This window comes from Panthera pardus, unplaced genomic scaffold (genome assembly GCF_024362965.1).
Source record: "Panthera pardus isolate Hobbes unplaced genomic scaffold, ASM2436296v1 HiC_scaffold_8, whole genome shotgun sequence".
Classification (NCBI taxonomy): Eukaryota; Metazoa; Chordata; class Mammalia; order Carnivora; family Felidae; genus Panthera; species Panthera pardus.
The window spans coordinates 53192262-53210582 of NW_026527013.1; the positions used below are offsets into that span (position 1 = coordinate 53192262).

At 39.4% G+C, this 18321-nt stretch overlaps 1 protein-coding gene across 4 annotated transcripts in view; it reads left to right on the forward strand.

Moving 5' to 3' along the window:
- Positions 1–18321, forward strand: part of ATG7 (autophagy related 7) — a 247173-nt gene that overhangs the window by 173541 nt on the left and 55311 nt on the right. The window lies entirely within an intron of this gene.

Genomic DNA, 18321 nt, shown 5'->3' on the forward strand with positions numbered 1-18321 from the left:
CAATCAGTTTCCTCTTTTTTTTTTCTCTCTCTCTCTTTTCATGTTTATTCATTTATTTTGAGAGAACACATGCTCACAAGTGGGGAAGGGGCAGAGACAGAGGAGGAAAGAGAAAATCCCAGCATACAGAGCCTGATGCAGGGCTTAAACCCACAAACCATGAGATCATGACCTGAGCTGAAATCAAGAGTCAGTTGCTTAACCAAATGAGCTACCCAGGCGCCCCCACAGCCAGTTTCCTAAAGGCCGTGGGGGAAAGGCACCTTGTCAGGACATGAGCAGTAAGGCTTATGCACCTGCAGCCTCAGTGGAGGTTTTGCATTTGTACCAATGCTATGTTTCTAAACTTTCCAAAGCTTCAGGTTGTCATTCCCAGAGGCCATCATTCTAACCAAGTTTCTGTTTTGCCTTTGTTCATAAATGAGGCTTGAGAGAGCCCTTCTGTAGGTAAAACACTTTATCTAGTTTTATTTCCAACATTCACCCTTTATTTTCTCTTAACTGAACAGCCAACAGCAAGATGCAGAGCGTATTCAGGGGACATTGACTCAGTTCATTTGCACTGTAAGGACTTGCACTGCATCGTGTTACTTTTTGCAAACACATCACAGTTTTATTTCCAGGCATTTTCTGCACAATGGCCCTACGACGTGAGTAAGTTAGGGCTCATTCCCCATCTTGCAGATGAGGATATTAATGCAGGAGAGGTGAACTGAAGTGGGGAGAGTAGTTTAGTTAATGTGGAGAACAGCCCATTTTACGAATGGAAAGGCCATTGGAAGTGGGACATTTTTGCTCTTTAACTAAAGAAACATTACAGAGAAAGGGTTTGGCGTTGGCAAGGCCAAGTTAAACAGGATACAGCATTCTCTCCCAGTGTTTCCACCACCACGCCCCGTCCTCACTCCGGTGCTTGCGGGTCACTTCCTAATCTGTGAATGGGTTCGCTGACCTGTAAGCAAGGATGGGAGGTGGAGATTTCACTTGCACAAACCCATCGAAGGAAGTCATTCTGCAAGTTTCCCAAGGATGAGGGAATGTTTTTTTCTTCTCCCTCTGTTGCCACTCCCCCTCCTGTTCCACTGTAAAACAACCTCAGCCTCACTACCCGAGCAAAAACTGTAACCCAGAGCTACGTTCAGAGGCCTGCTGTGGCTGTGTTTATCTTGGTCTTCTTTGGAGGCTACTGAGGTTTTGTGCCCCCCCACTAGTCCAGTGCCTCTAAAAAGACATTTCAGGGCTATCAAAGAGACTGCAATATCCGGGGGCCATTTAAAAAGCCAGAGACATGTTCTGTGACTCATCACCAAGTCCTGATATTCAATAATCCCATCACCCTAGGGGGTCCCAAATACTGTCTCATTTGATCTTCTACCCAGTTTGAATAAAGAATCAGGAGGGCTTTACAGGCTGATTGCATAGGATGCATTATCATTCCTTCTGAAGTTAGGAAAAATAAAGCTGTTATTGCTTGAATTAAAACAAAATAAACACAAACCCATAGGACTTTCCTAATGTCCTTTCTGATGTGGCCTTTACTGGGTGTTTCTTGTGTTTGTAATTGTGTCAAGTTCTAAGTCCGTCATTCTGCTCCATGATTTCCCTTGATTTTCCATCGTCTTCTCCTTGTCATACTCAGATGCTTCTACTCTGTCTTCATGCAGGTTGTACAGAGCTTGTTTATTCCCTCAAGACACAAAGCAGATCATTTGCTTAATTTTTATTTTCAATGTTGTCTGTGAGTCGTCATCATGGGGCAGCTTTGGTACATGAGGCTGATCTTTGTTCCCTGGAAGTCTCTGCCAATATTCCGGCCTGTTGTATACATTCACTGCTATTATCGTAATAATAGTTTACAGAAGCCCAGATTATGATATTTTAATAATATAGAGCCCTTTGTTGGTATAAATGCTTCATGCAAATTGGAATGAAATATTAAAACCGCAATTTTGGCTCTACTTATCAGTATACAAAAAGATTGGACCTGATTCCTCAGATAGAAATGAGCCCTTGTTGGCAATTTAGGATTTTTTCATGTCTTACATCGTAGTGCCCTCATTTTAAGAGCAAAGAAGTGGAGATGTAGGACTACTCTTTGGTGAGTTTTTGGTCAAGATGACATTGAGTTCCAAGTATCCTGGCTCTCAATCCAGTATTTTTCTCTCCTATGTTTAACCCCTCTTTTTGTATACTTTCCTAGAAGCAAGGCTGTGATCTCCAAGTGGAATTTCTGTAAACTCAATTCCAGCATGCCCCAGTTAAAAGAATCCTAAAACAGCAATTTTCCAAGCATGCAATCAAGGGCTATGATTCCTGTTCTCAGGATTATAGCTTTGGGAACTTTGCAGTGTAGACTCCTGTGCACTGTGGCTGCTGAGGGAGGGGCCTAACACCTACTGTGTATTCTATCAGGCTTGTCCTACATAGGGGCTTTGCTATTTCAGGTGGTATCATTTCCTACCTTCTCACCCTCCATCTACTACCCCGCTTGGATTAATCTTCCGCAAACACTGGTTGTTACTGATCACTGCTGTGACCAAACACCTTCCTCCGATCAAAGCTCCAAACTCTGTGACCAAACACCTTCCTCCGATCAAAGCTCCAAACTCTTCAGCTGCTTCTCCAGCCCCGTCCTGCCCCCCGCCAGACCACTGTCCTCACCGTCTCCAGAACAGGCCATATTGATTCCCAATCTTCTTTGCTCTTGTAAAAGCTCTCCTCCTGTCTTTGGTTCAGGCATGCCCACCCTGCAGGAGCCCGGCCAGTCCCACTTGTTTGACTCCATCCTAGGCCGTGCTGCAGCCTGGCTGTACATCCCTCAGGCTGACCTCCTGAAATGTGTGCTGATTCTATGAGAGTGTACAACTGCAGCCGTTGACATCCTGATTGCATCACTGTCCTGAGCTCTGGTCTCTGAAACTCAGCTATGAGCTCCCAGAGAAGTTCTCAGACTTTCTCAGTTCACAGTGCTCTCAGAGTCTCAGGGATTATTTCACAGAGCCACTGGGCCAAAAGAAATACAGGGAGGTTTCATTTATGAAGCATTTAGGACTCAATAAGTAGTCCTGTCCTAACAGTTGAATAGCTCTTTGAAAAAATACTGCACACAAATGGAAAGAAAACATCACTGTTTTATTCTGAAATAAACACAATTATTTACTAATAGGTTATAGGTTCCTGTTGGGTACTGCACAGCTTCCCAAAGCTTGGAATCAGATGGGACACTGACACATTCCTTTCATGTTCTATGTTTTCACATAATACTTTTATAATACGACTGCCCAAAACCCAGTTTTGCAAAGGTACGAGATCATCAAAAAGAATATAGCACAAACTAAAATGTTGAAGCTGTAAACTACCTTGATTTGGTAGTTTCTGTAGTGCCTGGTAGATACTGTGTATCATGTTTTCCTGAAATTTTTGAAATATCCCATCCCATGGTACAAATTCACTGCAGTACCCCGAGGCACTGAGGCACACGCTTTGGGAACCACACCTCTGGTGTAATATCTCCCATGCTTCTCTTGTGTGTTCCCCAAAGTGCATTGAGCAATGCAATCTTCATAGTGGTAGCCAATTAATACTTTATGAGGATTTTAATCCTTGACCGTCTGATAGAGACCATAAGCATCACAAAATCAGCAGTGTGTTGAGTTCTCTGGCATGGCAATAATTCAAGTTAAGTCCATTTCAGTATCTTTTGGGGGAATGTGTAAAGGAAATTCCTATACTAAATGGAGGTTGGCTTAAGTGTCCTTTAAATTCCATTCCACTGGTAAGGTTCTTTAATTCAGTAGAAGCCATATGTCATAGAGGATCGACATAAGCACAACGGCATGACAAGAGGGTTAAGTTTAAGGATGAAACATCTCAAACCCCTAGGCAAAAAATATAAAAATATTTGAATTCTAACTTGCTAAATTTGATATGGAGGTAGAGACATAAAGCTGCTGTTTCCTTAATTAATAAGGTAGATTTGTTGATAAACCGTTTTTCTTTCAGTTGCCACAGAAATTGGCCATATAGGAGGACACTGAGAAAACCACAGTACATATCAGAAAAGTAGAAGTAGCACACACAAAAAAATCTGATCATCTATAATACAACTAAAAAAATACAAATTAAGAAAAATTAATACATGAGAATAAAATGCCACTGGGAGTTTTAAAAACTCCTGTTGGGTCAGTGAGGAAATCAGAATGAAAATGGTAGATTATCTAGAAATAATGTGAACATGCTACACATAAATATTTTTTGACACACTAATATAATACTTAGGAAAATTTACCAACCTAAGTTCTCTTATGAATAACAAAAATGAATGAAAATAAGAGAAATGGTGCATCAAACTTAGGACATTATAAAAAAATTAACCCACAGATGGCAGAAGAAAAATCTTAGAAAAGTACCTACGACACAGTAAGCACTTAATAGATGCTAGCCATTATTATTATTTACCTGTCACAAAAGTTGAGGAGTTTCTATTTGAATGGTAGAGAAAAGTCTCCTGGATATAGTACTAAATTTGAAAAGCAAGGCTCACTTTTGAGATAGCTGGGGAAGGTGGAATATGGACTCCATATTAGATGATTGATAGGATTGAATTAATGTTAATTTTCATGAGTATGATGATGTCATTATGGGTGTGCAGGAGGGTGCCCTTATTCTTACAGGACACATGCTGGTGCATTCAGAAGTATCATGATGTCTGTTGTATACTTTTCAGTGATTCGGTAAAAAATAAACATAGATGAAGAGAAAAATGTGGGAAAATATCAATACATTTATGTGAATAGGATCAAGGTGTTGATTCAAGATTCCTCTAAGTTTGAAGCTTTGCAAAAGATAAAAAAGATATTACCAAAAACCAAGGTATAGGACATGTGTAGCGTGTTTTTTAAGAACCATATGTGTGTATGTGTGTGTGTGTGTTTATATGTCTACATGCTTGTATAATGCATGAACTCTAAGGGATATACCAGAAGTTGAGTGATTGCTACTGGGGAAAGGAATTGGTTGGCTGGGGACAGGACTGGAAGGAAACTTAGCTTTTGAATTTGTACTGTATGCTTCCATTTTCTATCTTAATGGGAAAAATAAAGCTATTGTAATGTTTTTTGTTTTTTTTTAAACCCTATGTCCTGTGCTCAGTTTCACTGTTGTGCCATCACTGTATAAATGAAATAATTTATGCCCAGGGTGGGGCAAAGACTACTTACGAAGTGCCTTCACTCTGTGCAGATTTCTTGGATGGTTCCCTCCTTGCTCTGTTGGGAGTCTGCTGTGGGTTTCCTGTGGGTCAGCAGCCTGAATGTCTCCTGCCCCAGCATCCGGCCCCCTCCCGCACACAGCACCCTTTGACTTTGGCTCTGTGGGGGTTTCATGAAGACGTTTTCACAGCTGGTGGAAGGTGGTGGGCAAATGGGACGGTCCTCAGAGGCAAAGGTGTGGGCTTCCTGTTTTTGCTGTGACTCAGACATGTGGGAGAGCGTTTCTGTTCAACACTCTTAATAAATAACTTGCTCACCCTGACAAGTGAGACTCCCCAGTGCCAGAGTTCAGGACAAGAGGCACCTGATCCTCTAGGCTTCTTCATGGTGAAAACCAGAACTGACAGTCTTTTGGATGTGGCTTGTGGTGCCAGTGATTTCGGAGCTGGAAGGGATATACAGAGATCCAAACTATCCACTTTATAAATGAAGCCCCTGAGGCCAGGAGAGGTCCACTGACTTGGACGAGTGACACAGCCGGTAACCAACCATACGGCCCCTGAGCTATCTCTGCAGGGTTCTTTCCATGACCCTGCAGCCGCCTGAGAGGCTGGGGACTCTGGCGCAGGCCTTAAACTCATTACACTGGGCAGATGCTTACTTTCTCTCAAAAGAAAAGGGTGCAGTGCAGTGTGGCCTAAAGGTCAAGGAGGGAGAGGGGGATGAGAAAGAAGGCACGGTTTACTAAAAACCGTTATTTTGTCCATGCAAGGTCTCACAGGGAACCCAATTCACCTCTTACTTGAAAGAGACTGATAAACTTGTGAGGATTTTATCCCTTGCCCTCAGAGTATTAAAATACTAACACTGAAGACTTTACATAGAATATTTGAGAACTTTTTTTTCACTATTAACTTTATTAAGAAATACTTCAGGGGACGCCTGGGTGGCTCAGTCAGTAGACGTCTGACTTCAGCTCAGGTCATGATCACACGGTTCGTGAGTTTGAGCCCCACATCAGGCTCTGTGCTGACAGCTCAGAGCCTGGAGCCTGCTTCGGATTCTGTGTCTCCCTCTCTCTCTGCTCCTCCCCCACTCACACTCTGTCTCTCTCTCAAAAATAAATAAAAACATTAAAACAACAAAAAAAATTTTTTAAAAAGAAATACTTCAGGGGCGCCTAGGTGGCTCAGTCGGTTAAGTATCTGACTTCAGCTCAGGTCATGATCTTGAGGTTCGTGAGATCAAGCCCCGTGTTGGGCTCTGTGCTGACAGCTCAGAGCCTGGAGCCTGCTTCGGATTCTGTGTCTCCCTCTCTCTCTGCCCCTCCCCTGCTCATGCTCTGTCTCTCTCTCTCTCTCTCTCTCTCTCTCTCTCTCTCTCTCTCTCTGTCAAAAATAAATAAACATTAAAAACAAAAATTTTTAAAAAGAAAAAAGAAATACCTCAGGGGGCACCAGGGTGGCTCAGTCAGTTAAGCATCTGCCTCTTGGTTTTGGCTCAGGTCATGATCTCAGGGTTCATGAGTTTGAGCCCCAAGACAGGCTCTGCACTGACAATGCGGGGCCTGCTTGGAATTCTCTCTGCCCCTCTCCCAATCATGCACTCTGTCTTTCTCAAAATAAATAAATAAACTTAAAAAAAAAATAAGGAAATACTTCAGACTTGCAAAAAAGACTTAGTGAGTATAATGAAAACCTACATACTACACTCAGCCAAAGCAGGACATGGACTATTTAGTTGAAGCCCCGGCCCATTTCCTGATCACAGGCCTTCCCTCTCCCCTCCCCGAGACGTAAGCCCCGCCCTTAATATAGTACTTATCATTGCTCTGTGTGCCTTTATACCCTGACTGCATGTGTGATGTCTCCCTAGATAAGGTATCACCTTGTTTTCCATAAAATGTCATAGAGAGGGTGTCATGTTGTACATATCCTTCCACTATTATCTTTTTCCACTCAAGAGTATATTTTTGAGGAGGAGCCAAGATGGTGGAACAGCATGGAAGTTTTTTGTGTGTCTCGCATCCATGAAATACAGCCAGACCAACACTAAACCATCCTACGCACCTAGAAAACTGATTAGGGGATTAACACAACAGTCTGCACAACCTGAACCACAGAATTCAGCAGGAATTCACCCCAAAAGAAAGAGCACGAAGAAATGACAGCCAGGAATTTAACCAACACAGATACAACAAGATGTCTGAACCAGAATTTAGAATCACATAATAAGAATACTAGCTGGAGTAAAAAATAGAGTAGAATCCTTTTCTGCAGAGATAAAGAAGTAAAAAATAGAATGAAATAAAAAATGCTATAACTGAGCTGCAATCATGGATGGATGCAGTGGCAGCAAGGATGGATGAGGCAGAGTCAACGATATAGAGGACAAACTTATAGAGAATAATGAAGCAGGAAAAAAAAGGGAGATTAAAGCCAAAGAGCATGATTTAAGAATTAGAGAAATCGGTGACTCATTAAAAAGGAACGACATCAGAATCATAGGGGGTCTCAGAAGATGAAGAGAGAGAAAAAGGGGTAGAAGGGTTATGTGAGCAAATCATAGCAGAAAACTTTCCTAACCTGGGGAAAGACACCCATATCAAAACCCAGGAAGCACAGAGGACTCCCATAAGATTCAACAAAAACCAACCATCAACAAGGCATATCATAGTCAAATTCACAAAATACTCAGGCAAGGAGAGAATCATGAAAGCAGCAAGGGGAAAAAAAGTCCCTAACCTACAAGGGAAAACAGATCAGGTTTGCAGCAGACTATCCACAGAAACTTGGCAGGCCAGAAAGGAGTGGCAGGATATATTCAGTGTGCTGAATCAGAAAAATATGCAGCCAAGAATTCTTTATCCAGCAAGGCTGTCATTCAAAATAGAAAGAGAGATAAAAAGTTTCCCAGACAAACAAAAGTTAAAGGAGTGTGTGACCACTAAACCAGCCCTGCAAGAAATTTTAAGAAATTCTCTCTGAGGGGAGAAAAGATAAAACACACACACACACACACACACACACACACACACACACACACACACATACACACACACCAAAAGCAAAAAAGATTAGAAAGGCCCAGAAAACACCACCAGAAACTCCAACTCTACAGGCATCATAATGGCAATAAATTCATATCTTTCAGTACTCACTCTAAATGTCAATGCACTCAATGCTACAATCAAAAGACATAGGGTAACAGAATGGATAAGAAAACAAGATCCATCTATATGCTGTTAATAAGAGACCCACTTTAGACCTAAAGACACCTTCAGATTGAAAATAAGGGGATGGAGAACCATCTATCATGCTAATGGTCAACAAAAGAAAGCCGAAGTAGCCATACTTATATCAGACAATCTAGACTTTAAAATAAAGATTGTATCAAGAGATGCAGAAGGGCATTATATCATAATCAAGGGGTCTACAGACCAAGAAGACTTAACAGTTGTAAACATCTATGCGTCAAGTGAGAGCACCCAAATATATAAATCAATTAATCACAAACATAAACTCATCGATAGTAATACCATAATAGTAGGAGACTTCAACACCCCACTCACAGCAATGGACAGATCATCTAATCAAAAAATCAACAAGGAAACAATGACTTTGAATGACACACTGGACCAGATGGACGTAACAGATATATTCAGAACATTTCATCCTAAAGCAGCAGAATGTACGTTCTTCTCCAGTGCACATGGAACGTTCTCCAGAATAGACCATATACTGGGACACAAATCAGCCCTAAGTAAGTAAAAAAAGATCGAGATCATACCATGCATATTTTCAGACCACAACGCTATGAAACTCGAAATCAGCCACAAGAAAAAATTTGGAAAGGTAACAAATACTTGGAGACTGAAGAACATCCTACTAAAGAATGAATGGGTTAATCAAGCAGTTAAAGAGGAAATTAAAAACTATATGGAAGTCAATGAAAATTATAACACCACAACCCAAAACCTCTGGGTCGCAGCAAAGGCAGTCATAAGAGGAAAGTATATAGCAATCCAGGCCTTCCTAAAAGAAGAAAGGTCTCAGATACACAACCTAACCTTACACCTTAAGGAGCTGGAAAAAGAACAGCAAATAAAACCCCAAACCAGCAGAAGACAGGAAATAATAAAGATTAGAGCAGAAATTAATGCTGTCGAAACCAAAAAAACGGTAGAACAGATCAATGAAACCAGAAGCTGGTTCTTTGAAAGAATTAACAAAATTGATAAACCACTAGCCAGTTTGATCAAAAAGAAAAAGGAAATGACCCAAATAAATAAAATCAAGAATGAAAGAGGAGAGATCACAACCAGCACAGCAGAAATGAAAACAATGAGGGAATATTATGAGCAATTATATGCCAATAAAATGGGCAATCTGGAAGAAATGGACAAATTCCTAGAAACATATACACTACCAAAACTGAAACAGGAAGAAATAGAAGCTTCGAACAGACCCATAACCAGTAATGAAATCGAATTAGTAATCAAAAATCTGCCAAAAAACAAGAGTCCAGGGCCAGATGGCTTTCCAGGGGAATTCTACCAAACATTTAAAGAAGAGTTAACACCTATTCTTTAAGCTGTTCCAAAAAATAGAAATGGAAGGAAAACTTCCAAACTCTTTCTATGAAGCCAGAATTACCTTGATTCCAAAACCAGAGACCCCACTAAAAAGGAGAACTATAGACCCATTTCCCTGCTGAACATGGATGCAAAAATTCTCAACAAGATATTAGCCAACCGGATCCAACAATACATTTAAAAAATTATTCACCATGACCAAATGGGATTTATACCTGGGATGCAGGGCTGCTGGTTCAATATTCGCAAAACAATCAATGTGATTCATCACATCAATAAAAGAAAGGACAAGAACCACATGATCCTCTCAATGGATGCAGAGAAAGCATTTGACAAAATACAGCATCCTTTCTTGATAAAAAACCCTTAAGAAAATAGGAATAGAAGGATCATACCTTGAGATCATAAAAGCCATATATGAAAGACCCAATGCTGATATCATCCTCTATGGGGAAAAACTGAGAGCTTTTCCCTCAAGGCCAGGAACATGACAGGGATGTCCACTCTCACCACTGTTGTTCAACATAGTACTGGAAGTCTTAGCCTCATCAATCAGATAACAAAGAAATAACAGGCATCCAAATTGGCCAGGAGGAGGTCAAACTTTCACTCCACAGATGACATGATACACTATATGGAAAACCCAAAAGATTCCACCAAAAAACTGCTAAAACTGATCCATGAATTCAGCAAAGTGGCAGGATATAAAATTAATGCACAGAAGTCAGTTGCATTCCTATACACCAACTGTGAAGCAACAGAAAGAGAAATCAAGGAATCAATCCCATTTACAATTGCAAATACCTAGGAATAAATCTAACCAAAGAGGTGAAAAATCTATACACTGAAAACTATACAAAGCCTATGAAAGAATTTGAAGAAGAAACAAAAAAATGGAAAAAGATGCCATGCTCCTGGATAGGAAGAACAGATATTGTTAAAATGTCGATACTACCCAAAGCACTCTACATATTCAATGCAATCCCTATCAAAATAACACCATTCTTCACAGAGCTAAAACAAATAATCCTAAAATTTGTATAGAACCAGAAAAGACCCTGAATAGCCAAAGCGATCTTGAAAAAGAAAACCAAAGCAGGAGTCATCACAATCCCAGACTTCAATCTATACTATAAAGCTGTAATTATCAAGACAATATGGTACTGGCACAAGAACAGACACTCAGATCAATGGAACAGAACAGAGAACCCAGAAATGGACCCACAAACGTATGGCCAACTAATCTTTGACAAAGCAGGAAAGAATATCAAATGGAATAAAGACAGTCTCTTCAGCAAGTGGTTCTGGGAAAACTGGACAGCAACATGCAGAAGAATGAACCTGGACTACTTTCTTACACCATCCACAAAAATAAACTCAAAATGGATGAAAGACCTCAATGTAAGACAGGAAGCCATCAAAATCCTCGAGGAGAAAGCAGGCAAAAACCTCTTTGACCTTGGCCACAGCAACTTCTTACTCAACACATCTCCAGAGGCAAGGGAAACAAAAGTAAAAATGAACTACGGGGACCTCATCAAAATAAAAAGCTTCTGCACAGCGAAGGAAACAATCAACAAAACTAAAAGACAACCAACAGAATGGGAGAAGATATTTGCAAACTACATATCAGATAAAGGGTTAGTATCCAAAATCTATAAAGAACTTATCAAACTCAACACCCAAAAAACAAATAATCCAGTGAAGAAATGGGTAAAAGACATGAATAGACACTTCTCCAAAGAAGACTTCCAGATGGCCAACTGACACATGAAAAAATGCTCAACATTACTCATCATCAGGGAAATACAAATCAAAACCACAATGAGATACCACCTTACACCTGTCAGAATGGCTAACATTAACAACTCAGGCAACAACAGATGTTGGGGAGGATGTGGAGAAGGAGGATCTCTTTTGCATTGTTGGTGGGAAGGCAAGCTGGTGCAGCCACTCTGGAAAACAGTATGGAGGTTCCTCAAAAAACTAAAAATAGAACTACCCTACGACCCAGCAATTGCACTACTAGGCATTTATCCACGGGATACAGGTGTGCTGTTTCGAAGGGACACATGCACCCCTGTGTTTATAGCAGCACTATCAACAATAACTAAAGTATGTAAAGAGCCCAAATGTCCATCGATGGGTGAATGGATAAAGAAGATGTGGTATATATATACACAATGGAGTATTACTCAGCAATCAAAAAGAATGAAATCTTGCTATATGCATTTACGTGGATGGAACTAGAGGGTACTATGCTAAGTGAAATTAGTCAGAGAAAGACAAAAATCATATGAGTTCACTCAAATGAGGACTTTAAGAGACAAAACAGATGAACATAAGGGAAGGGAAGCAAAAATACTATAAAAACAGGGAGGGGCACAAAACAGAAGAGACTCATAAATATAGAGAACAAACTGAGGGTTACGGGAGGGGTTGTGGGAGGGGGAATGAGCTAAATGGGTAAGGGGCATTAAGGAATCTACTCCTGAAATCATTGTTGCACTATATGCTAACTAATTTGGATGTAAATTTTAAAAAATAAAAAATAAAATTAAAAAAAGAGTATGTTTTTGAGATTCATCCATACTGCTGCGTGTAGCCCCAGTTCAGCCATTTTCACCAGGGCAGAACATTTTATTGATCACATATTTGCAAACATATCCATTCTTCTGTTTTAACCATTTAGGTTGTTTTCAACCTTTGATTCAAACAATGGCCCAACAAACATCTTTGCACTTGTTCCTTGTGCACACAGTATTCACCTTTTCTCACTATTGCTGTATCCTTCATTGATCTACACAAAGAACAAATGGTTCTGTCCCTTTTTGTTTGAGAAATTCATGATTCAAGGGTGCCTGGGTGGCTTAGTTGGTTAAGTGCCTGACTTTGGCTCAAGTCATGATCTCACAGTTTGTTGGTTCGAGCCCGGCATCAGGCTCTGTGGAAACAGATCAGAACCTGGAGCCTGCTTCAGATTCCGTGTCTCCGTCTCTTTCTGCCCCTCCCCCACTAGCACTCTGTCTCTCTCTCTCTCTCAAAACTAAATAAACATTAAAAAAAAATTCATGATTCAGGAAAGTGGGTGTTTCTCTGAGAGACAGCACTTTGATTTACCTCAGGGTTTTAATTTGGAGAATGCTGTATTAAATCATCTGGGAATTTTTTTTTTCCTCCAAATTAACTCAGGTCTTTACCACAGACCTACTGAAGTTGAAATGTCTCTGTGGGGAAGAAAAGCTCCTTTGGAGAAGCTCCTAATGACTGAAGCCCTCCACTGATTTACCACCCAGCTGTACTTAGGCAGTCTACGCACCCACACACATATCTCACTAGACTCTGGTTATGGTGCTCAAGAAAGTGGGCAGATCCTGTGAGAGGAAATGACCTTTCAGCAGAGTACCCACTGTGATCATCAGACACCACTGTGGTGCAGTCCTGGCCTGCTGGTGATACCATTTGACTTCCATCCATATCATCCCTTTTAGGCACCTGTATTTATGGCAGGTTGGCTGATTTGTATTTCTTCTGTGTTAGAAAAGGCTCATCCTCTGTAACCCCAGATACTGGGGCAATCACTTATTCTAGTATCAAACTAGATAATAGGGATCATAGCCCTGCTTTCAGTAAGATTGCATTCTGGTGCTAAAGGCTTTAGGCACATGCATTTAGAATTGTAACACCTTATATAGGCCACTTGATATGTACAAGGGAAGGGTATAGAGTGTCAAAGAGGGAAATGATTCCAGTTTGGGGACAGGGAAAGACTTCATGGAAGAGGGACCATTTCAGCTTTATCTAAAAGGGCTAACAGAGAAGACGAACAATAAGAATAGCAGGTTCAAAGGCACAGATGTTACCTTTTTTAAGTAACTGGAGAGTAGGGTGCATGTAGGGATGATGCAGAAAGGTGAAGGTTGAAAGGTAGTAAGGTAGGTAGGTTGAGACTAGACTGAGAAGCATTTTGAATGGACTTCATTCATCATGATGAGGGACCCATCATTCCTCATGATGGGGGACCCATTGAATCCTGTTAAGCAGAGAAGAGACACGGTAAGCACTGTTAGAAAAATGCCTTTGGCAGCCAGGAAAGACTTGAATTGGAAAGGGACAGCTAGAGGTCTGATCAGGAGATAAGAGGAGGCAGTAACAATAGAAAAAAGGAAGGAAAGGATGAATTTGAAGACAGCTACTCTGTCATGAATGAGCAAAATGTAGATTGATGGAGAGACCAACTATGAAAACAAGAGACAACAAAATGGAGTATAACATGGAAGTAATCGTATAAATATCTAAATAAGGTTCAGAGTTTGAGGTGCATGAAAGAAATGAGCATTAGTTAAAAGTAGAACCATTCCACGTGTTTTAACTATCATGTATTGATTTCTGCACATGCTCAAGACAGGAAAGGGGAGAAGTCTTCTGCATTTGGAATCAGGAAGCCAGCATTTAGTGTCCCTGCCCTGCTTCTTGACTGTCTTTGAGACCTTGTGCAAGCCAGTTGACCTTTCTAAGTCTGCAGTCCCTTCCATCATAAAACAGGATTTGTCTGTTGCCCCAGTATCCCTTCCAGACCTAATATCTTCCAGTCTCTTTTTCTTGCCTGATTGCCCTAGACATGCCCTATTAGCTTTTAGACCTTAATTCTAGTTCATATTGTGACTTCTCCTTGGACCTGCGGGTTACTTAGACATGTGTTGCTTAATTTCCAGGCATTTGGAGGTTTTTCTTGTCTTTCTGTTCTCGTACTTTAATTCATTTCCACAGTGGTCAGAAAACATGATTTTAATCCTTTGACATTTGTTGAGATCTACTCTATGGTTAAGAATATAATCTATTTGGGTAAATGTGCCATGTGCACTTGAAAAGAATCTATATCCTGCAGTTGTTGCCTATATAATTCTATGTTTGTCAGTTAAATTGAGTGGATTAGTCGTGTTCAAATCTTCTGTATCCTTGCTGATTTTTTGTCTGCTGATTCTGTTAGTGAGAGGTGTGTTAAAATTTCCGGTGGTGACTGTAGATTTGTCTGTATCTTTTTCTTATTCTCAGCTTTGTTTTTTCTTCAAGAACTTATAAGCTACATTATTTGATGCATAAATGTTTAGGGCAGTGATATCTTTCTGTGGCATTGACCCTTTTATCATTGTGAAATGTCTCTAGTTCTCCCTTGTGATAACTCTTACTTTAATATCTGTTCATCTAATATTGATGTAACAGAACTTCTTTTTGTTATTTGCATGGTATAAAATCAAAAGTGAATTGCTGGCTTTTTGTAGTTGTATCTATGTTTCTTAAAGTCCAATATAATAGTTTTTGTCTTTTAATTAGGTTGGTTATGCCATTTACATGTAACTACTGGTTTAGTTAGGTTTAATTCTCGTCATTTGTTTTATCTGCTCTGTTTTTTTTTCTCCTTTGCTTGTTTTTCTTTGCCTTTATTTTACTTATTTATTTTAAATATTTTTCTTTTTTATTCTTTTTTTTAAGTAAACTCTACCCCTAACATGGAGCTCAAGCTCATGAAATTTCCAAATTAATCTATTACAGTTTCCCTCACCATTGCCCAAGTAAGCAAGAAACTTAAAACAGTGTATTCCATTTTCTCCTTACCAACTTTTTGTTATACTTGCCATATATTTTATTTCTATGTAAGTGATAAACCGCACAAACCATTATTATTGTTGTTGTTGTTTTAATGGTCAGTTGTCTTTATATTTACCTATATATTTACATTTTGTAGCTACTGATTCTTTCTTAAAATTGTATGCTTCCATATCAGAGCTTTTGCCCTTGAGCCTGAAGAACATTCCATCATATATTCATCATATCCTTTAGTATTACTTGTAGAGCAATTCTCTACAAGAAATGAACACTTGTTTTTTTGTTCTTCTGAGAGCATCTTTACTTCACATTTCTTTCTAAAGGGCATCCTCCTTGGGTATAGAATTTTTGGTTGACTTTTTTTCCTTCAGAACTTTAAAAATTTTTTACTTTGTGTATTTTTTCTTAAGAAGCCAACATTCTTTTTTTTTTTTCACTTTTTTTAAAAATTCCAGTATCGTTAACATATAGTATTGTATTAGTTTCAGGTATCTCAATATAGTGATTCAAAAGTTCTGTACATCTAGACATGACTCAGTGCTCATCATGATAAGTGTACTCTTTAAAAAAAAATTTTTTTTTAAGTTTATATTAAGAGAGAAAGAGAGTGCATAAGTAGGGAAGGGGCAGAGAGAAGGAGAGAGAAAGAATCCCAAGCAGGCTCTGCAATGTCAGTGCAGAGCCCAATGCAGGCCTCGAACTCACTAAACGTGAGATCATGACCTGAGCTGAAATCAAGAGTTTGGATGCTTAACCGACTGAGCCACCCAGGCACTCCACTAAGTGTACTCTTAATCCCCTTCACCTATTTCATCCATTCCCCCACCCATTTCCCCTCTGGTGACCATCAGTTTTCAATAGAGTCTGTTTTTGTTTGTCTCTCTTTCTCCTTGTTTGGTTTCTTAAATTCCACGTACGAGTGAAATCATATGGCATTTGTCTTTCTCTGACTTATTTCACTTAGCATTATACCCTCTGGATCCATCCATATTGTTGCAAATGGCAAGGCTTCATTCTTTTTTATGGCTGAGTAATATTCCTGTGTGTGTTTGTGTGCACGCGCACGTGTGTGTGTGTGCCACATCTTCTTATTCATTCATCTATTGATGAATGCTGTCATAATTTGGCGACTGTAAATAATGCTGCTATAAACATAGGAGTGCATTTATCCCTTTGATTTAGTGTTTTCATATTCTTTGGGTAAATACCCATTAGTAGAATTACTGGATCATATGGTAATTCTATTTTTAATTTTTTAAGGAACCTCCAAACTGTTTTCCACAGTGGCTGTACCAGTTTTACATTCCCACCAACAGTGCAGGAGGGTACCTTTTCTCTACATCCTTGCCACCATTTGTTGTTTCTTGTGTTTTTTATTTTAGCCATTCTGACAGATGTGAAGTGATAACCTCATTGTGGTTTCGATATACATTTCCCTGACAGTGAGTGGTGTTGAATATCTTTTCGTGAGTCTGTTGGCCATCTGGATGTCTTTTTTGGAGCATTGTCTGTTCATGTCTTCTGCCCATTTTTAAATTAGACTATTTTGGGGCGCCTGGGTGGCTCAGTTGGTTAAGCCGCCGACTTCGGCTCAGGTCATGATCTCGCGGTCCGTGAGTTCAAGCCCCGCGTCGGGCTCTGTGCTGACAGCTCAGAGCCTGGAGCCTGTTTCGGATTCTGTGTCTCCCTCTCTCTGACCCTCCCCCGTTCATGCTCTGTCTCTCTCTGTCTCAAAAATAAATAAACGTTAAATTAGACTATTTTATTTTTTGGTGTTGAGTTATATAAATTCTTTATATATTTTAAATGATAACCCTTTATATGTCATTTGCAAATATCTTCTCCCATTCAGTAGGTTGCCTTTCAGTTTTGTTGATTGTTTCCTTTGATGCACAGAAGTTTTTAATTTTGATATAGCCCCAACAGTTTATTTTTGCTTTTGTTTCCCTTGCCTCAGGAGACATATCTAGAAAAATGTTGCTATGTTCCATGTCGGAGACATTATTGCCTATGCTCTCTTCTAGGATTTTTATGGCTTCAGGTCTCACATTTAGGTCCTTAATCCACTTTGAGTTAATTTTTAGTGTGTGGTGTAATAAAATGGTCCAGTTTCATTTTTTTTGCATGTAGCCATCCACTTTTCTCAATACCATTTGTCGAAAGGACTGTCTTTTTCCCATTGCATGTTCTTGCCTCCTTTGTTAAAGATTAATTGACCATATAATTGTGGGTTTATTTCTTTTTCATTGATCTATGTATCTATTTTTGTGCCAGTAACATACTTTATGATTATTACAGCTTTGTAGTGTATCTTGAAATCTAGGATTATGGTACCTCCAGTTTTGTTCTTTTTTCTTTTTTTTTTTTTTTTTTCCTATAAGAATTGCTTTAGTTATTTGGGGTCTTTTGTGGTTCCATGCAAATTTTAGGATTATTTGTTCTAGTTCTATGAAAAATGCTATTGATATTTTGATAGGAATTACATTAAATTTGTTCTTCCAATCCATGTGAAAGCAATATATTTCCATTTGTTTCTATCATCTTGAATTTCTTTCATCAGTGTTTTATAATTTTCAGAGTACAGGTCTTTCAACTCTTTGGTTAAGTGTATTCCCAGGTATTTAATCATTTTTGGTGAAATTGTAAATGAGATTGTTTTCTTAATTTCTCTTTCTGATACTTAATTATTAGTGTACAGAAATGCAGTGGATTTCTCTATATCATTTTTTTATCCTGAGACCTTACTGAATTTATTTATCAATTCTAGTAGTTTTTTGATGGAGTCTTGGGGGATTTTTATATATAGTACTATGTCATCTGCAAATAGTGAAAGTTTTACTTCTTCCTTACCAGTTTGGATTCCTTTTATTCCTTTTTCTTATCTGATTACTGTGGTTAGGACTTCTAGTA